The sequence below is a fragment of the Carcharhinus amblyrhynchos genome, chromosome 4 (assembly GCF_965287045.1).
Source record: "Carcharhinus amblyrhynchos chromosome 4, sCarAmb.v2.hapA, whole genome shotgun sequence".
Taxonomy (NCBI): Eukaryota; Metazoa; Chordata; class Chondrichthyes; order Carcharhiniformes; family Carcharhinidae; genus Carcharhinus; species Carcharhinus amblyrhynchos.
Genome location: NC_137327.1, coordinates 106,581,740 through 106,604,339, shown reverse-complemented (window position 1 = coordinate 106,604,339; position 22,600 = coordinate 106,581,740).

Below are 22,600 nucleotides of genomic sequence, written 5' to 3'. Positions count from 1 at the left end.
CCTCACAGCACGGAGGATCTTGGTTCAATTTTGGCCTTGGATAATTGATTATGTAGAGTTTGTAAGTTCTCCCTCTGTCTGTATGGTTTCCTTTGGGTGCCCTAATTTGCTCCTACACTGCAAAGATGTACAGATTAAATGGATTAGCCATGGTAAACACATGACGTCATGGGGATAGGGGTGTTGTTTACTTTCCCATATTTAACAGTGCACAAGGCAGACTTCCATCTGTTCCCATAGCGAAGATTTTCCTGATAACAGGGCACTGCCTGTTGCCAGAGGCTTATTGCTTGAGGGGCTCTCTGCATCAAGCATGGCAGACCAGAAGTCTCTCCCACACATCACCTGTCACTGGCATGCATTGGAAAGATTTTCCAGTTGGATACTCATCCTGTTGGCTATATTATCAACACAATTTCCTTGACCATCAACCCCTGGGGAGGGACTCAAACCTGAAGCTTCTTGCTCAAAAGGACACTATGCACTGTGCCATGAGATTTTCTTTTCAGATTCTGAGGAATATTTAAAAATGAGGAAGCAAAGAATTGAAAGAAATTAGTTTGTACATTTGATGTTTCATTGTTAGGTTTTTCATGTTTTTCACCTGTTCTTAGCTATTAGTGTGCTGTTCAAATTCTTGTCATTTTGAAATATCGTTCAATGAAATTTTTTAAAGAATTTTATAATCATATACTTTTTGCCAATGTCATTTTTTTGTTCTATTCAAGCCTGAATTCTTACAACAATTAATCAATTAATGTCCTCCCTACACATATCTCACAGGCGGGGTAGAGTCATGGTTATCTGCTATTTCTGTCTATTACCACCAAAAGATAAATGATTTGCAGGCAATTATGGTTCATGCCATTCAAATCACAGAAGTACAACAGTGCAGAAGGAGGATAATCACTCCACTGTGTCTGCATTGGCTTGCCAAATGGTAGTCAGCAGCTGTGGGCCAGTTTGCATGTACATCGATGTCTTTGGAAATATAAAAGAAAAGAATTAGAGGAATGACTTTACCAGAAAATGAAAGATTGCAATATCCATTTCCTTTAAACTGTGGAGAAATTCCAAAGAAGAGTCATATTGGACTCAAAAATTTGGGTGGACCTTTTCCAAAAAATGACCAAGAGTGGGACCTCAAGCCCCTCTTTCCCTATGCTGTAATGGTGGTGCGGGCACAAGGTGCAGGGAGTTTGAAAAGATATGAAGGGAGGATATCAGAGGTGAGCACTCAGGTGGCCATTATTTCTTGGGCAGTTCAAAATGCAAGGAAGCACCAAGGAGAGTGCTAGGGATGCAGGGTACCTTTCCATCACTGATGCCCAACACCACCCTTTGTGCCTGACCTCTCACAAAGTAGGACCCTGGGATCTCATTGTTGCATCCAGTACTGCCCATCTGTTGTGACCACCTCCCACCCAGTTTTCAGCTCCAATTAGGAAGGACACCCACTCAGCTCCTGTTTGAATGTTAACCTAGCACGGAGGAGCTGGGAAGCGATGTCTGATTGGCAGCCAGCACGTTCCCTTGGGGCAAGGACTGACCATCTCTGAGCAACCCACACAAGTGCCCCAATGCCCTAACCACTCTCTGATGATGACAGTGACTTTCAAACCCACTCCTGAGCTGTGCTTGTGTGTCTCATGAGACAGAAAGATGCTCTCATTTGGGGGTGGGCAAATGCAATGAAATTTACAACTTTCATTCTGTCAAAGGTGTGAGGCCAGAGGGAATTAATTACTGGACAGGAATTTCTAATCCGCTTCTCTGCGAACCCTGATAGTCAGGGACAGGAAGGATGTCTATTGTTCTCATGCAAGGCTGTTTAACTGAATAGCATTGGAAACCTGGAAGAATGAGACTGCCCTCTAGGGAATTGCTTCAACAGCTAACCAAAAGAGAAAATGCTGGGAAATCTCAGCAGGTCTGGCAGCATCTGTAAGGAGAAAAAAGAGCTGACATTTCAAGTCCAGATGACCCTTTGTCAAAGCTTTGATAAAGGCTCATCTGGACTCAAAATGTCAGCTCTTTTCTCTCCTTACAGATGCTGTCAGGCCTGCTGAGATTTTCCAGCATTTTCTCTTTGGGTTTCAGATTCCAGCACCCCCGCAGTAATTTGCCTTTATGCTTCAAAAACTAATTTATTCAAGTCATTGATCAGTTGTGTCTTGTCAAGATGAATGTCATTGCCAGAGTGAATAACTGATGATTCTTTGAGGAGTCCAGCTTGTAAGGTCAATATCCAGAGCTAGATCTAGTTGTATAGGCAGGAAACAAGGATCAATCCTTTGGAACATCAGGCCCCAAGAATGTGGAAGTGTCTTTCAATTAAAGACATACACAACTCAAAGTGTGGACAACCTGCAGGCAAGTTAGGATATTGATAAGAAACACCAGTCATCTTGTTCAATAACATGATTGACACTAATTTTGAGGTGCTCCTTCGGGATGCAGAACTTGTTGTCATGTATTCTCTAAGATATATTGTGCATGGCTGGTAGCTACGATCTTTCTCAGGGGGTGGGGGGGTGTGGGCAGAATGTGCAGGTCAGATACCATGAGACAATAGAGGGAGGTTGCCACAGGTGTGATATTATTCTCGTAGCTGTAAAAACTTTTGTCCGTGAACCTCAAGATTTGGTCTCAAATTATGCTGGAGAAGTTGGCACTAGTCACTCAATTTTTCCTTGTTGAACACAAAACATTGCCAAGATCACCCACTTTTTGAGTGAGAAAATCAGTTTGATTAAGATCACAATTTTCCAACACTGAGGTTGGAATTTTCCCATCTTGCCCGCCACAGGAGTCATAGTAGTCGGGACAGAAAATTCGGCAGATCATGCTCAGATCCATTGACCTTGGGTGGGATTTTCCAGCATTGGGATGAACACAGCCAGGAAATTCTGCTGTTGGTCATTTTTTGGGAGAAGGATGAGTTTTGCATTGGTTCTGAGAGGGGTGGGGCCTACTGGGATGTTTCACAGAAATTGGGCTCTGTTTATAAATGGTGTCTCAATCTCAAAATGAAGTCAAAAACCCTTCCCCACCTTCCCCCCATGGACACTGGATATCCCCTCTTTATTGAAGGCATATTTCCCTATCCCCCTCCCCAACAAAGAACTGGTATGTGTCACTCGGGCCTTCCAAATAACTTCACCTTCATGCCTTCTCCTTCACTACTTCCTTCATGAACCCCCTCTATCTCCCTCAGCCTCACTCTCAGGCCCCCCACCCCCCTCAGGCCTCACGCACACCCCCCTGCCCCCCCACCCCCACCCCTTCAGGTGGTCCAACATGGGGATCTCCCCGTGGGCAGAAAGGTGAGTATAACTCCCAGGGGGGAGGGATCTGGCCCAACAATTGCCTGGCAATGTACCTAGCACTGCCCCTTGATACACTATTCTTCCCCCCCACCCCACATTCCACTTGTTTCCTGTGCTTTACCATACAGTCCACGGTTATATTAGTATCTCCAATAACATTTGCGCATTATGTTGCCTTACTGTCACATTCTGTGCTCAAAAGTTTAAAAAAATGATTTTTTTGGCCTATATTCCCAGTCGAACCAGAACTCCATTTTAGAGAAGTTTTCATATTTTTAAGATTGTTCTGTGTTCAGGAGCTTTAAGTAACACCAGATGCTTAGTTGTAATAAGGGTAAAATATCTTAAGTTTTATTGAAATTCCCAACTTATAGGACATAATAAGTTAAAAGGCATTACTTTGCTCAGTTGTACTTAAAGTAATCATTCCAGAACCTAGCATCACTCATTCTCAATCTCGCTTTTACAGATTAGGTTTATTCTATTTCTTCTTGCAATCATCTTCGGTTATAACTGATTCTCTTCACGGCACACAGAACATTTTATTGAAACCTGACAAGTTAAGCAGTGATACATCCATTTCATTAACCTATTTTATTTGTCCACAGATTGGGGCAAATCTCTGGGTTTTTAACTCCCAGTATATTCCCTAATAGAAATATCTTCCAGTCTTTGTTTGATTAATCTTTTTATAACATCACTTTGGGTTGCTTTGTGGCTAGGCTTTGTTCCGGGAACAATCAGGAAAGACCTACGGCAAAAGATTCCACGCTGTGGGCCACCTGGGGAAAACTCGTTCTTACAGTAAATGTTGAATCAATTTATTTCCTTGCAACTTAAAGAAAGTCTCTTTAGCTTTATTTAAATTCAATATCAGCATTCATGTGGGATGGTCTGACGATGTTACCAAAGATCAATGACATCCCCACAAACATCCAAAGACCTTCTCAAGACTGATCCAATACATGCGCATGATTCGTGTCATAGAAACAGATGGTTGAAGTAATGAAGAGGTTAAATGGAGACTGTAATTACAAATGCATTTAATGATATGAAGAATATTATGTGTAACCCTAAAAAAGTGCTAAAACATGGATTGCTTCAATGTTATGAATGGTCGGAAGCATTGAACATTGAACACTAAGAAGACTTGGAGACTTTTGTGATCTGATATGATAAGGTGATTACAAAAGGAATTAACTGGACCACTGCCCATTGGCAACAACATCTCAAAGCACAGTGTTAGTTTTCACTCTACACTACCACCCAGCTCCACCTCACCATGACCTCTCTCCCCTCTATTGTTAAATTACCTAACCTCCAATATTGGGTGGGCAAAGATTTCCTCTAGTTAAACAATGGGAAGATTGAAACCATTTTTCTTTTCTGCCCCTCCTTCCTGTTCCCTTACTACTGACTCCATCCCAGTCCCTGAGATGAAGCCAGCTTCTTTCTAACCTTGGTGCCACATTGAACCTAAAAGAGAGTTACTAACCTCATATTCATACCATCACTGAGAATGCTTATTTTTACTTCTGTGACATTGCAGGACTTCACTCCTGTCTTATCTCTTCTACTGAAACTCTCATTCATGCCTTTATTACCTGCAAACTTGACAATTCCAATTTACTCCTGATTGGTCTTCCCCATTCTACTCTCTGCAAACTTGAGGCAATTCAATTTTCCTCTGCCCATATTTCACCTTGCGGAAATACTTGTTTCACTGTTACCTCTGTGCTCACTGACCTAGCGTGGCATGGTAGCACAGGGCTTAGCACTGCTGCTTCACAGCTCCAGGGACCTGGGTTCGATTCTCAGCTTGGGTCACTGTCTGTGTGCAGTTTGCACATTCTCCTCATGTGTGCGTGGGTTTCCTCCAGGTTCTCCAGTTTCCTCCCACAGCCCAAAGGTGTGCGGGTTAGGTCAATTGGCCATGCTAAAATTGCTCTTTAGTGTCCTGAAATGTGTATGTTAGAGGGATTAGTGGGTAAATGTGTGGGGGTGGGACCTGGGTGGGATTATGGTCAGTGCAGACTCGATGGGCCCAATGGCCTCTTTCTGCACTGTAGCGTTTCTATGACTAGTTCCAGATCAAAAACATCTTGATGTTAAAATATGCCTTGTTGTTTTCAAATCCCTTCATTGTCTGCCCGTTCCGTAGCTTTGTAACTTCCTCCAGACTTACAACCCTCTGAGGTATTTGCTCTCACATAATTCTAGTCTTTTGTGCATTCCCAATTTCAATTACTCTATCATAGGTGGCTGCCTTTTGTTCCCTATCATCCCAGCTCCCTAATCCTCTCTTGCTTTCTTTCTTTTAGGCACCCCTTAAAAATTATATATTTGACCAAGCTTTTGCCACCTGGCCAATTGTCTCCTTAGGTGTCTCAGACCTGATTCTCCAGCTGTTCACACCCTGCTAATGCTGCAAGCAAGGACAGAGAATACAGCACTCAGCCAAATCTCCATTCACTGCAGCAGGACCAGAGAATCCCACTGGTGTGAATGGCCGGAGAATTCCAGCTTTGTGTTACATTGTTCTTTTCGAAGGCCCTTGAGATATCTTATTAAAGTTACAATATTAATATATGTTTTTGTTTTGGACAGGAAGGATACGAATAAGAGGCTCCTTGAACTGCCTCAAGAAAGGAGAGAGACCATAAGACTGATTAACAGAAGAAAATTACCTTAATTCTAATGCAAGGTAACATCAAAGGCTGGTAAGATTCATTCGTACAGGGATAGGAAAATATAAACTGCACTGATCACCAATCTCTGAAGTAGAGAGAAAATAAAAAAAAGGAGAATTTAAAAAAGATAAAAGCAAAATACTGAATTCTGCAGTAAAAACAGAAAAGCCAGGATTTTCTGCAGGCATTCTCCGCAGCTGAAAATTTTGCGAGACTACTCAAACCAGAATCTTGGTAGTGAAATCTCATTCTCAGATTACTCTTGCCCCTCACTGGTGACTGGGTGCTGGGCAGCAATCCCATTTAAATACTGTAATAAATTTAAATATACTTAAAGAACTTCCCCACAGCATGTTCCCCCCCACATAAAGAATTACCCCCCTCACTAACATTTAAAATTTTGCAAAACGTTCAGCAATTGAGGGGAACCTGCCGGGGGCACAAAGATAAGTATGGTCCCCATGGGAGTAAAACATGCCCGGCAGTGTCTCGGCACTGTCCTCTGACAGGAAAGGCGGGAGAATGGGGTTGAGAAACAGATCAGCCATGATCGAACAGCGGAGCAGACTCAATGAGCCCAATGGCCTAATTCTGCTCCTATATCTTATGGCCTTATGGTCCAATAGGGATGGGCTGTTTCTGGATTTCCATGGAGGGGGGAGGGGTTCCCCTTATGTATGGATGAAGGGGAAATGGTTAGCCCTGGCGTTTTTAGATTGTGGCAGATAGGGTTTCCCACAATCTGGAGCCTCAGATCTGGCGCCAGTCTGAACCTAATGGGAAAAATTATACTCAATGTGCAGAGGCCAACGGAGAAATCTATTGATAAGCTCCCATATCCATCATAACATCCCTCCCCTCTTCAAGTCCATAATCCCACCATGAGAGGAGGGGAGGGTGAAATATAGAGCCTTCCTTGCCACTTGGTGATCAGCCTTGGGTCAATAGGAAGCAGGACCGGACCCGAGGGCTTGAAACAGATTGTAGACCTTGACTTCCGAAGGCAACACAGTAGAGCCACTGACTCTGGCGTTTCTTGAGGTTTCATTTCAATAGGGGGCCCTGATCTCTTCCACTTCCATTTTGAAGTATGTGAGCTCATCACCCAGAGGGGTAGATGTGGGGTTGACTTCCGTTTGAGACTAGACGCTGGCAGCGGTTGTCTCCATGGCTGGTAATGAGGTTTGAACTGGCATGGGCTCCCTAATCCTGAGATAGTCCAGGTATTTCCTGACAACTTTACCCTGCACTTGGACCTTATGAGATGCAGGCTCTGTTTCCTTGATTATGATCCGGGGACAACATCCTGGGATCTCAGTAGCCCCAGCTGCCCATAACAGCCAACATCCGGGACTCCTGCTCGTTCCTCCCACTCACCGATGCCTCCTCCCGCTCCTCCCCGATACTGGATTGACTGACAGTCGACATCATTGCTGAGGGGAAAAAAACAAAAATGGAAGATTGGCCTGAGGCCATCCCTGAAGTTCCTCGTGTGGACTGGGTCACTGGTTTTGAATGTTCTGTCTGTCCTTACTGAAGCTTAGTTCTTCCTCTGGATTTCATTTTGGGACTCCACCCACCTCATCAGGTTTGGGAAGAGTAAGTTGCTCTTGTCCGAAGCCTCTGCCCAATTAATAATTCCACTGGGGCAATTTCTGCTGTTGTGTAAGGTGTTGTTCTTTAGTCAAATAAAAATCGTGCAAGTTTGGTCTCTTTGAATGCTGCAGGTTGCTTCTTCGTGCTGAGTTTAAAAGTGTGCACTGCTCATTCAGCCACCCACTTGCTGGCAGGTGGTAAGGTGCTGACCTAATGTGTTTGATTCCCTTGGAAAGCATGAAGGTCTGAATTTTGCTGCCAGTAAAGGCAGTGACATCTGTCATAGGCCAGGACATCAGGTATCTCATCCTTGTTGCCAATGTAATATTCTTATCCAGGCCAATCTTCCATAACCTATCATCCTTTTATTTACAGTATACCTGAACACCTTTCAATGGCCACAGTGTGCAGCTCAGTGCTGACTCTATCAACTGTCAGCTTGAGTGGAGCCAATTGGTTTTAAACCTCTCGCTGATTCTTCCCTATTGGGCAAGCCTCCATTTGCCTAATATGGAAACTTATACTCAACAAGTCCAATGGGGAAATATATGATCCCCTATGGCCATCATAACAGCTGGGCTCCCCCAAATTTATTGAGGTATCAAGCCTCAACTTCAAAAGGCCAATAGGTTGCTCGATGACAGCTGTTGAATGACAGCGCGCATATGCATCCTCTGCTTAAGGGTTGTGATAGAATACTGGGGTGGGATTTTACAGCCTTGCTTATCCTAAAACTGGAAAATCCCGCCCAAGGTCAACAAATCTTTTCATGGTCTGCCCCTTACCTGCTCTGATTCCCTTGGCGGCTGGGCCAGTAACACACCAGTCAAAAGTCATGACATGATATCAGTGGAAATCCGTTGTCTCCCAGGACCCAGCCATTAAGGCACTCAGCGGCCTGAAGAACTAAGGCAATAGGAACTAAGGATGTGGGAGTTATGGCACCTTCCTGGAAAATATGCGCACACCTGGATGATCCATTCATGGATGTCACAGACAAATTGAACATTTAGGGAAAAGATCACAAAGATACATGGCTGCTCTTAAAAGAAAGGTGGCTCCAGAAAGACGTAGAGAGATGCAGGCTCATAGTGTACTGCATGGGCCAACTGGATTTGTGCCATGAGATATGAGTACAATCAGTGACTTCCTGTACTTGGGGAAAGCCACAAATGGCTCCAAAGCTGACAACCCTCTCAGACTGACTGGCCTGATGCATTGTGAACTTGATATATGGGCTAACCTGTCAGTAGATGGCATCCATGTCCTCCTTTAGGCAGCAATGAGCTGCTGATTGAAAGATATCCGATAAGTCTCCAGAACGTTCCTGGAATAGGCCACAGCTGAAAATGTTGAGTGCAAACTGCATCTTTAAAGCAACAGATACTGAGTGTTTGCCACTTCCCATTGCCATCAACTTCTGCTCCAGTATTCTCCAGAGGTCCACTACTACCTGGAGAGATGCAATCTTCACAAGCATTGATGCAAGGACATCTCTGTCATCCTCTGATGGTACACACGTTAAACTGGGTTGTACTTTTTATGACCTTGAGCCCTTCCATGTGCACTTCACATCCAATAACCTCTGACCACTGCACAACCATGCCATGGATCTGCAGCTCCATCTCTAAGCCACTTTACTGGAGAAGCCATGGAATCCCTACATTGCAGAAGGAGGCCATTTGGCCCAGCTAGTCAACACTGACTCTCTCATAGAGCATCTTACTCAGGCTCACACCCCACCCAATCCCCATAACCCCACGTACTTATCCTGCTAATCCATTAAACCTAAATATTTTTGTACACCAAGCGGCAATTTATGATGGCCAAGCCACCTAACGTGCACATCATTGAGCTGAGGAAGAAAACAGAAGCGCCTAGAGGAGACACACTCACAAACAGGGAGCACATGCAAACTACACACAGGCAGTCACACAAGGCCAGAGTCAAACCGGAGTCCTTGGCACAGTGAAGCAGCAGTGCTAACCACTACACCAGCGTGCCAGCCATAAAGTCAAGCTATGAAAGCACTGGCAAGAAAGTCAAATGAAGCTTCCATTGTGTCAAGAAACTTGTCCTGCTTTATTTGTTTCTATGTACATGGAAGAACCTTCCATTAACCAACACTTTACTTTGGCCTCACTCTCTGCAGTGTCTCCAAATTTAATAATGTCACTTCTGGAAGACACAGCTGCAGATCACTTCAAAGTCTGACCACCAGATCCCTGCACAACTGTTCAGAACTCACCCATCTTAAGAAGGTGAGACTCAGAGCCTCCATGCATTCTGTGCACCGTTCATTAAATTGGAAAAAAAAAGGTAGGACAATGTTTGGCAACTGGATATTTAATAACTTTAATTACCTGCCCATCACTGATGTGTGCTCCATTCCACCACACATCTCATCAAATTGGTTGGCAATGGGAAGATGTCAGGGAACTGTCCGATGTAGACCCATGCCATTTTACCACACCCATTCTTCATTCCTAACACCACAGAGCAGATTACTCTCTTTCTCTCTCCATTGACGCTGCCAGACCAGCTGCTTAGATGCAGAAGTTGAATTACTCTCTTCCTCCCTCCAAAAAAAAACATATATGCATGTTGGTAGGTATTGGGAAAGTATTGCCATAGCAATCTGACAGTGGACTGACCAGAATCTATTTCTGAATATAATAATCCTTTTATGTGAGAAGAAAAAGCTATAAAAAAAACACAGATACAACAAAGAACCCATGATTGTTACTTTTAATTAGCACCAGCAGTTCCCAAGACAGATTGATCTTTCAACATAAGGAGAAGAAGTAGCACTAGACAATTAATGGAGCTGGAACAGACAGACTGTCCCACGTAAACCATACAATTAATAGCGTGCAGAAAACAGCAGCTCTGTGCAATTCAATTCAGTCTGCTGCAACCACAAGGGAAACGGAGTCAGACATCAACACTTTGATCCTCATTCAGAGCTCCAATGAGCAAAGATAGTCGCTGGAAATTGGCAGCTGCCAGTACATGATAGGCTTGTGGCATTGCTAAACAAGCTTTCATCAGGAACAGGCAAATGTTGTGCAGCTGTAGGGATAATTCTTCTCTCAGGTTGAAATCGTTCTGCTGCTTGGGGAGATGTAAAATAAGTGTTGATTCTTCCATCTCTACCTGAAACTTAGTGAATGGAGCACAGAGTAGAGTATTCTCTCACAGCAGTGTTTGTTTTTATTGGTACCTCTCAGTTGTTTATTTCTAAACTAAAAGCCAATTCAAATTAGGTCCAATCATTGTCCCCACCTGAGGGACAAGCCAGATCCAAGCTGACAAGACAAGGGATGAGATTCTCCGCCCCCACCCCCCGCAGTCATGTACAGGAAGTAGAACAAGAACAAAGAACAAAGAAAATTACAGCACAGGAACAGGCCCTTCGGCCCTCCAGACCTGCAGCGATCAAACTGCCCGGCTTAACGAAAAGCCCCCACCCTTCTGGGGACCATATCCCTCCGTTCCCATCCTATTCACGCCCCTTAAAAGTCACTACCATATTTGCTTCCACCACCCTCTGTGTAAAAAATCTGCCTCGTACATCTCCTTTAAATCTTGCCCCTCGCACCTTAAACCTGTAGCCCCTAGTAATTGACTCTTCCACCCTGGGAAAAAGCTTCTGACTATCCACTCTGTCCATGAGTCTCATAATCTTCTAGACTTCTATCAGGGCACCCCTCAGCCTTCATCGCTCCAGTGAGAGCAAACCAAGCTTCTCCAATCTCTCCTTGTAGCTACATCCTGGTAAATCTGTCATGTTGTTTGCTGGTGACAGGATTTTCTGGTCCTGCCAGTGTTAGTAAGAATTCCCACTGATGTCACCCCACATCAGTGGGAAACCCAGGGGGAGAGTTGTGCTGCCAGTGGAACCGAAGCATCCTGCCAGTATGAACGGCTGAGGATTCCGGCCAAGATGTTGCATCCCATCATGGGTTTGATCAACCAAGATCCAAGCTGACAGGATGACGCACTGCATCCCCTCCTGGGCTTGATCTAACGCTTCATCTTAGCTAAAAGGTGAAGATGGCTTTGAAAAATTGCATCAGCTAAAGCCTCGGTTCAGTAAGGAGCGGCAACAACACCTCCCCCACAAGTCTGTGTCCTCAGCCCCTTTCTATATTCCTCATATATCTGTGACTGTGCAGCCAAATTCTTCTCCAACTCGATTTTCAAATTTGCTGATGACGCCACCAAAGAGGTGGTGACCTCAAACAACGATGAGACAGAATACAACAAAGAGATGGAGAATCTGATGAACTGGTATGGTGACAATAATCTCTCCCTCAACGTCAACAAAACAAAAGAGGTTGTCATCAAATTCAAGAAGCATAGCGGAGGAGATGCCCCTGTATAAATCAATGGGGATGAAGTGGAAATGGTAGAGAGTATCAAGTTTCTACATGTCCAGATCACCAACCCATTTGTCTTGGCCTCTCCACACCAATGCTATAATTAAGAAAGTCTATCACTGCCCCTAATTTATCAGTAGGCTAATGAAATTTGGCATGTCTGCTATGACTCTCACCAACTTTTACATATGTACCACAGAAAGCATTATTCTTGGTTGTACCACAGCTTGGTATGGCTCCTGCTCTGCCCAAGACTGCAAAAGGATTGTGAACAAAGCCAGTCCATCACTTAAACCAACCTCCCATTCATTGACTCTGTCTATACTTCCCACTGCCTCAGAAAAGCAGCCAGCATTATCAAGGAATTCATGCACACCAAACATACTCACATCCATCTTCTTCTGTCAGGAAAAAGATATAAAAGTCTGTGGTCACGGGCCAATTGACTCAAGATCAGCCCTGATACCATCAGACCTTTGAATGGTCCTACCTCATATTAAGTTGAGCTTTCACAACGCCATAGCTATGACTGTAACACTACATTCTGCACCCTCTCCTTTTCTTCTCTGTGTACGATATGTTTTGTGTAGCATGCAGGAAACAATGCTTTTCACTGTATGTTAATACATGTGACAATCATAAATCAAATCAAATTAAAAACCTCACTGGCTATCCTAATCCTGTACTCTACCCTAGCTTAGGCAAACTACGATTGGAGACATCAGCACAGTACATGTGCAATGGGCTAGCCTCATCCTCTGCTTGATCATGGTTTCATCCCTGCCATGTAAGTAATGTTAAGAGCCTCAAATTCACGTCTATACTTAGTTGGTTGTTGTAAGAAGTCTCACAACAACAGGTTAAAGTCCAATAAGTTTATTTGGTATCACAAGTTTTGGAGCGCTGCTCCTTCATCAGGTGAGTGGAGTGTTAGGTTCAAAAACAGGGCACATATAGACACAGGCTCAATTACAAGATAATGGTCAGAATTCAAGTCTTTACAGGTGATCAAGTCTTTACAGGTACAGACATGGTGGCCTTCAAGACACACAATGATGCAGAATCACCAAGTAGAGACTGATAGCCAAGTTCCGCACACATGAGGACGCTTCAACCGGGATCTTGGGTTCATGTCACACTATTTGTAACGTCCACCATTTGGCCTGGGCTTGCAAAATTCTACTCAGTATCCTGGCTTGAGACAATTCATACCTCTTTAACCTGTGATTAAACCTCTCTCCACTTGTATTGTCTGTTCCTGTAAAGATGAGATTACCTGTAAAGACTCACATTCCAACCATTACCTAGCAATTGAGTCATTGTCTTTATTTGCCCTGTTTGTGAGTCCAACTTTTCACTCACCAGATGAAGGAGCAGTGCTCCAAAAGCTTGTGATACCAAATAAATCTGTTGGACTTTAACCTAGTATTGTGAGACTTCTTACTGTGCCCATTCCAATCCAATGCCAGCATCTGCACATCATGGTTGGTTGTTCTGATGGATGGTCAGCATACGTGGTGCAAATCTTTGGAAATGTCATAAGGGGAGGTAAACCTCCTGAGATTTCTTTCATTTATATGTTCTTAAAGTGAAGTGCAAATGACTTGAATGTGTAAGAAGCGCCTGACATCATTGTGTGGCCCTAAGATTAGGTCCATATGTCCAATTGTGCTACCATCTCCAGAAAACTGGCAAATTGAACAAGGCATCCCACATTATGAACAAACAAGAACACTGAAAATCTGAATGTTATTTCAATCATGGAATTAATGCACAGAGGAGGCCATTTGGTTCAGCAGTCCTTGCTAGCTGCTTGAATGAACTTTTCAATCAATCCCACTTGCCTGCTTTTTCTACCATTTGGGAATTTTTTTTTCTTCAGCTATTTATCCAAATTCATTTTTACTTTATTATCAAGTCTGCTTTACCCAGTTGTTTTCTCTGTGCTGAGTCTCAGACTCGGTGAGCCAAGTGGCCTCCTTCTGCACTGTAGGGATTTGACTGGTTATATCCTTGGTCTCCTTCTATTTCTTATGTAAAATATGAAGTTGTTCACTTAAGCAGGAAAAACAAAAAGGCAGAGTATTATTTAAATGGAGATCAGCAACTCCCAGGTGTTCCAATGTGTGAAGCAAAAAAATTGAGAATACAGATCCAACAAGTAATTAAGAATGCTAATTGTTCCTATCCTTTATTACATGGCGAGGCGATGGCCTAGTGGTATTATCGATAGAAAATTAATCCAGAACCTTAGCTAATGATCTGTGGGATCCGTGTTCGAAACTCCTCATGGCAGATGGTGGAATTTGAATTCAATAAAAAAAAGTATCTGGAATTAGGAATCTATTGATGACCATGAAACCATTGTCAATTGTCAGAAAAATCTATTTGGTTCACTAATGTCTTTTCGGTAGGAAATCTGTCGTCCTTATCTGGTCTGGCCTACATGTGATTCCAGAGCCACATTAGAGAGCAGTTGAGGGCCACTAGGGATGGACAGAGCCACAGTGGAAGGCATTTGAGGGCAAATAGGGATGGGCAATAAATGCTAGCCCAGCCAGTGATGCCACTGTCCCATGAATGAATAAAAAAAAACTAGGACAGAGATGAAGGGAATCTTTCTCTCTCAATGCATTGTCTGACTTTGGAACTCTCTCCCTCAGAAAGCGGTGAATGGGGGAGGGAAGGTGCGGAGGCAGGGGTCACTGAATGTACTTAAGGCAGTGGTTGATAGATTCTTGTTAGACAAGGGAATCAGATGTTACTGGGGGAGATGGCAATGTAAAACTTGAAACACAAATAGGTCAGCCATGATCTTACCAAATAGCAAGGCAGGCTCAAGGGGTTGAATGGCCTACTTCTGCTCCTATTTTGTTTGTTCTTATGTATCTGCTGTCCCTGAGTGACACCATCTGAAGACACAGCACCAGTTTCTGACAACTCCCAGCTTTGCTGCTGAAATCCCCATTGGATCTCATGTTGGCTCTCTGATATTGATGGCCCCTTGCCAGAAGAGGAAACTTTCTGTCTGCGTCCTCCCGAACAAAAAGTTTTCATAGTGTTGTGAAGCCATGTTTTATATTGAAAATAACTTTACATCTTTACTGGCAAGAAAATACTGAGTTTTAAAATGTCTAAAATCATTAACTGCTAAGATGGCCATCCAGAGTCAGATGGCTTTAATGATTACAATACATACTCAATTACCTCAAATCTCTGTAAAGTTCTTAATTTAAAAAATGGACTCTGGGTGGGTACTCTCTCTTGAAAGGACATGCTGGAGACAGAACCTCTTGAGAAATTTACAGCATCTGTTGTCTGCGCTGAAATGCAAAATACATGAACTCCCAGGTTCGCTGTCTCTGAGCTCGGTATCCCAAGAAAGGTACAGTGAAACAAATTTATCATAAGCGGGCATGAGAAAACATCAAGGGGGCAATTCTCCAGCCCACCCGGCTGCTTCAGCAGTGCAATGGGCCAGGATACATCAGCAGAAGCTGTTTTGTGGGCTTCCCGCTGGGTGCCATCACGTCGGTGAGTCTTGCAGGCAAAGATTTCCAGCATAATTAGCTCAATGCCAGAAATTAGTGCGGAGCTGATTCGCATATGGAAATCGGCATTTACATCTAATTAGCAGGAATGGGACTGAGGTCTCTGGGCCCGCCCGTGCTTCCCATGTCATCAGGGGTGGTTCGCTCTAGTGAGGTTTACTACTGTTCCCCACTAATGGGGAACAAGCAGCCGATCCCACTGGAGGGAAGAGAGGCCAGTGAGGCCCCTCCAGGAGGGCTTGATAAGTGGGGTGTTACCCTTTGGACAGTGCCTGCCTGGCACTCTGGCGCTGCCAAAGGAGCAAACTGGCCCTACCCTAAGGGCATTGAGAAGTGTCAAGGGGGCAGAGCCAAAAGGAGTGGGATCTATTGGGGGCGGGGCCTGTTGGAGGGTGATTGGTTGGGGGAGGGGAACCTGTGCCACTCTGCCAGATGATTGCAGGAATAGAGAGGGGGGACACTGATCAGGGCTGACAGTCTGGCTGGGTGTTGGAGAGGGGGAGGTCATCAGGGTGACGGGGTTGAGGGGGGTTGGGGCTGCCAATGCGGGGAGGGGAGTTGGGACTGCTGGAAGAGGGAGGTCAAGGGCTGGGGGAGTGGTTCAGGGAGATTGGGGCTGGCTGGAATGTTGGTGGGGGGCAAAATCGGAGCTGGCCCAGGGAAGACTGAGGGGCCAACAATAAGGGATATTGTGGGGCTGGCCAGCGATCAGAGGCCAGCGATCTGGAGGCTCGCAATGTGGGGCTGCTGTGTAGGCTCCGAGGGTCAGGGACAAGAGGGGGCTGCTGAGAGGAGGAAGGAGGGTGGGGAGAGGAGGCCTCAGCCTCTTAATCAGCATAACAGGTTTGAGGTTCTTGCTTCCAGGCTGGACGAGAACGAGGCAGGTGAGGTTGGTGAGCAAACTGCACACGGTTGAGTGATGCAGCAGGACATAGGCAAAGAGAGGGGGAAAAGGAACGTAGTAGTGATTGGGGATAGTGGGGTGAAGGGTATTGACACTGTCCTTTGTCACAATGACAAAGTGCACAGAAGGGTGTGTTGTCTGCCTGGTGCTCGGGTCCAGGATGTCGCAGCTGGGCTGCAGAGGAACCTGGACTGGGAGGGTGAGAATCCGGTCGTTGTGGTACATGTGGGTGCCGGCGACGTAAGCAAAATGCAGACTGAGGATCTGGGGAGGGAGTATGAAAAGCTGGAAATGGAATTAAAAAGTAGAACCGACAAGGTGGTTATCTCTGGGCTACTGCCTGAACCGAGTGCAGACAGGTGTCGGGTTGACAGGATTAAGGAAGTGAATGGGTGGCTCAGGGATTGGTGTGGGAGGAATGGGTTTGAATTTATGGGGCATTGACACCAGTATTGGGGTAGGTGGGACCTGTTCGGGCGGGATGGGGTTGGTCTGAACTGTGCTGGGACCAGAGTGCTGGCGAATCGAGTAAAGAGGACTGTAGACAGGGCTTTAAACTAATTGGGGGGGGGGAGGGTGCGAGGGTAGGTGATGTTACAAGGTCTAAAGTTAAGGAGAGGGTACAGGTAAGGGAAGAGGCTGAGGATGTCCCAATAATAGAGGGAGTAGGGGGCGTGAGTATAGTTGGTGGCGTTACGGCAAATAGGGTCCAGGTGAAGGCTGGGATGAAAGCGCTGTATCTGAATGCACGAAGCATTCGGAATAAAGTGGATGAGCTGATGGCGCAGATCAACACAAATGGATATGATCTGGTGGCCATTACAGAGACGTGGCTGCAGGGTGACAGGGACTGGGAGCTGAATGTACAGGGCTATCAAGTGTTTAGGAAGGATAGGCAGGAGGGAAAAGGGGGGGGCGTAGCTCTGCTGATTAAGGATAGCATCACAGTGGTAGCAAGGGATGATATTGGAGCCAAGGAGCAGAGGGTGGAATCGTTGTGGGTGGAGATTAGGAACAGCAAAGGGAGGAAGACGCTGGTGGGTGTCGTCTATAGGCCCCCGAATAATGATCTGGAGGTGGGGCGGGCTGTTAACGCGCAAATAAGTGCGGCGTGCAGGAATGGGACGGCCGTAGTTATGGGGGATTTCAATCTGCATATTGATTGATCGACCCATGTTGGACGCGGGGGGCTCGAGGAAGAGTTCTTGGAATTCTGCTGGGATAGTTTCCTCGAACAGTGTGTGTTGGAGCCAACGAGGGAGCGAGCTATCTTGGATCTGGTGCTATGTAATGAGGCGGGTAGAATTAGGGAACTTGTGGTGAAGGATCCTCTTGGGGAGAGTGATCATTGTATGGTGGAGTTTCTGGTGCAGATGGAGGAGGAGAAAGTGGGTTCCTGGACACGCGTCCTCTGTTTGAACAGAGGGGAGTACGGTAGGATGAGAGAAGAATTGGCGAATGTGGACTGGGGGAGCGCGTTGGAGGGAGGGTCTGCTGAGGAGCAGTGGAGGATCTTTAAGGAGATCTTTCTTGGTGCTCAGCGGAAATTTATTCCGATGGTCAAAAAGGACAGTAGGAGGAGAGGTAATAAGCCATGGATAACGAAGGAGGTGAAGGAAAGTGTTAAATTAAAAGCGGAGGAATTTAGAGTAGCTAAGAGTAGTGGGCGAGAAGAGGATTGGGAGAGGTTTAAATGTCAACAAAGATTGACAAAGAAGTTGATAAAGAAGGGTAGGAGAAACTATGAAGCTGGGCTAGCGCTTAATATAAAAAAGGATAGCAAGAGTTTTTATAAATATATAAAAAGGAAGAGGCTGGCTAGGGTGAATGTTGGTCCTTTAGAGGATGAGAAAGGGGGCCTAGTGGTAGGGGATGAGAATATGGCTAAGGTATTGAATAACTTTTTTGTTTCTGTCTTCACGGAGGAGGACGTGAATAATTTGCCGGGTGTTAGCGATGGAAAGGTGGTAGGACTGGAGGGTCTTAATGACATTACTGTTACTAGAGAGGCGGTGCTGGACAGACTGGAGGGGCTGATTGTGGACAAGTCCCCAGGACCGGATGGAATGCATCCGAGGGTTCTGAAAGAAATGGCGGAGGTGATAGTGGATGCCTTGGTGGTTATTTTCCAGACGTCGCTGGATTCCGGGGAAGTGCCGGATGATTGGAAAACGGCTAATGTTACGCCGTTGTTTAAGAAGGGTGCCAGGCAAAAGGCGGGGAATTATAGGCCGGTTAGTTTAATGTCTGTGGTGGGTAAAATGTTAGAATCTGTCATTAAGGAGGAAATTGCGAGGCATCTTGAAGGGAATTGCTTGATAGAGCAGACGCAGCACGGTTTCATTAAAGGGAAGTCGTGTCTGACAAATTTACTGGAATTCTATGAGGATGTGTCTAGGGCGGTGGATAGAGGAGAGCCGGTGGATGTGGTCTTTCTAGATTTTCAGAAGGCGTTTGACAAAGTACCTCACAAGAGGTTATTGCAGAAGGTCGAGGGACATGGAGTTGGGGGTAGGGTGTTAGCGTGGATAGAAGATTGGTTGTCAAATAGGAGGCAGAGAGTGGGGGTCAACGGGTGCTATTCGGATTGGCGGATGGTGACTAGTGGAGTGCCCCAGGGGTCGGTGCTGGGGCCTCAGCTTTTTACCATTTATATAGATGATCTGGAGGAGGGAACCGAGTGTAGGGTGTCAAAATTTGCTGATGACACCAAGATTGGGGGAACGGCAAATTGTGCGGAGGGTGTGGAGAGTCTGCAGAAGGATCTAGATAGGCTGGGTGAATGGGCCAGGAAATGGCAAATGGAATTTAATGTTGGCAAGTGTGAGGTGGTCCACTTTGGTAGGAAGAATGATAGGATGGACTATTACTTACGGGGCGAAAAACTGCAGCAGGCGACGGTGCAGAGGGACCTCGGGGTCCTTGTGCATGAGTCGCAAAAACCCAGCTTGCAGGTGCAGCAGGTGGTCAGGAAGGCGAATGGGATGCTGGCCTTCATAGCGAGGGGGATTGAATATAAAAGTAGGGAGGTCTTGCTGCAGCTGTATAGGGCATTGGTGAGGCCACAGCTGGAGTACTGTGTGCAGTTTTGGGCGCCGCACCTGCGCAAAGATATTTTGGCCTTGGAGGGAGTGCAGAGGAGGTTTACTAGGCTGATACCGGAGTTGAGGGGGTTGAGCTATGAGGAGAAGCTGAATAAACTGGGCTTGTACTCGTTAGAGTTTAGAAGAATGAGGGGAGATCTCATTGAGACGTATAAGATGATGAATGGGATGGATAGGATAGAGGTGGAGAGACTCTTCCTGCTCAAAAAAGACAGTAGGACTAGGGGGCACAGCCTCAAGATAAAAGGGGGCCGGTTTAGAACGGAGTTGAGGAGGAACTTCTTCACTCAAAGGGTGGTGAATCTCTGGAATTCTCTGCCCGTTGAAGTGGTGGAGGCTGCCTCGCTAAATATTTTTAAGACGCGGGTTGATGGGTTTTTGATAAGAGAGGGGATTAAGGGTTATGGGGAGAAAGCGGGAAAGTGGAACTGAGCAGCGACAGATCAGCCATGATCTTATTGAATGGCGGGGCAGGCTCGAAGGGCTAGATGGCCTACTCCTGCTCCTATTTCTTATGTTCTTATGTTCTTATGTTGACAGATCAATGCATGCGCAGTGACCCGCTCAGCACTATGCTTGCTGGCCTCTCAGACAGGAATGGGCCCTGTCCCCTGATTTTCAGACTGAATCACACTGGGACACTCTGTGATGCACTGAGTGTTAGAGATTCATTTTAGAAATCACACTAAAAAAGTTAGTGGGATTTACTCCCATTTTCCTGCAAATTGGGGATTTAGAATATTTTTGGGAGAATCCCAGCCCATGTATACTCTATTGTGTAGCATTGGCTTGAAACTTCAAATCATATGTGTGTTCACATGAGCGAAAGTGACCTCAGAAAACAGATCTTATTATTCAACAAATCAGAAATAAACAAGCCTGTCTGGAAACCAACATCACAGAAGAGCTAAAGGATGCAGATCCCAAGTAGACACCCTCTCACTCTCCCTCTCTCTCTCTCCATCCACCATGCAAACTCAAACCCTGTCTGTTCTTTGATGACCCACATGCTGCAGGCAGCAATTTTAAAAGATAATCAACCCAGCAACTGCCAAATCTGGAAGACATGGATACATTGGCCATCAACATCTTTAAGCTACCTTGCCCTCCTGGAAATGCCCAAATCATCAATCCATAATATCCATCAACTTGTATCAGGTTCTAAAAAGCCTATTTAATCTACTGTCCCACTCTGTAGTATGTGTGTGTGTGTGTGTGTGTGTGTGTGTGTGTGTGTGTGTGTGTGTGTGTGTGTGTGTGTGTGTGTGTGTGTGTGTGTTTGTGTGAATTCCAAGTGTATGGTTGGAACTTTCTAACTTTTCATGCCGGCTGGATCTTCTTGTTCCGCTGATAGTGTACTCCTGTGGCAAGTTTCCCAGTTTTGAGGGGTGCATTCAATGGGAAACTGGAATAGCTCTGTTCTTCTACCCTATCTAGATTTGCAGCATTCAAGTAAGAAGTGACCTCCCCTATTTTTCCAACCAAAATTCACAATTGCACATTTATTTGTGTTGAATTTCACTTGCCACTTATTTATCTATTCTGGGAGTTTATATCCTCCTCATTGCAGTCTTCCTCAGCATTGACTATCCACCACAGATTGGTGTCATTCACAAATTTAGAAATTGTACTTTTGATTTCAAAGTCCAAATTGTGAATGTAATTTCTGAAGAGCAGCATTCCCAGAATTGATCCTTGTGGAACACTACTTTCCAGCTTCTGCCACTCTAAATAATGACCCTTTGATTTCTATCTTGATGCCAACTGACAATCCATTCCACACTTGCCTCTAACTGCACATTTGCAAATCACATCAATTAATCTATTATGCTGCATTTTATTGAAGGTATTTTAGAAATTTAGTTAATTATATCTACTATATTACCATTGTCTACTCTCTCTGTTACCTGCTCAAAACATTCAGTAAGGGTGGTCAAGCAAAATTTTCTGTTTTGCAATTCATGATGGTTATTTTTTATTATATTTCTCATTTCTTTATTCTATTCTTTTGAAACATAAGAAATAGGAGCAGGAGTAGGCCATCTAGCCCTTCGAGCCTGCCCCGCCATTCAATAAGATAATGGCTGATCTGTCGCGGCTCAGTTCCACCTTCCCGCCCTCTCCCCATAACCCTTAATCCCCTCTCTTATCAAAAACCCATCGACCCGCGTCTTAAAAATATTTAGCGAGGCAGCCTCCACCACTTCAATGGGCAGAGAATTCCAGAGATTCACCACCCTTTGAGTGAAGAAGTTCCTCCTCAACTCCGTTCTAAACCGCCCACCCTTTATCTTGAGGCTGTGTCCCCTAGTCCTACTATCCTTTCTGAGCGGGAAGAGTCTCTCCACCTCTATCCTATCCATCCCATTCATCATCTTATACGTCTCAATGAGATCTCCCCTCATTCTTCTAAACTCTAATGAGCACAAGCCTAGTTTATTCAGCCTCTCCTCATAGCTCAACCCCCTCAACTCCGGTATCAGCCTAGTAAACCTCCTCTGCACTCCCTCCAAGGCCAAAATATCTTTGCGCAGGTGCGGCGCCCAAAACTGCACACAGTACTCCAGCTGTGGCCTCACCAATGCCCTATACAGCTGCAGCAAGACCTCCCTACTTTTATATTCAATCCCCCTCGCTATGAAGGCCAGCATCCCATTCGCCTTCCTGACCACCTGCTGCACCTGCAAGCTGGGTTTTTGCGACTCATGCACAAGGACCCCGAGGTCCCTCTGCACCGCCACCTGCTGCAGTTTTTCGCCCTGTAAGTAATAGTCCTTCCTACCATTCTTCCTACCAAAGTGGACCACCTCACTCTTGCCAACATTAAATTCCATTTGCCATTTCCTGGCCCATTCGCCCAGCCTATCTAGATCCTTCTGCAGACTCTCCACACCCTCCGCACAATTTGCCGTTCCCCCAATCTTGGTGTCATCAGCAAATTTTGACACCCTACACTCGGTTCCCTCCTCCAGATCATCTATATAAATGGTAAAAAGCTGAGGCCCCAGCACCGACCCCTGGGGCACTCCACTAGTCACCATCCG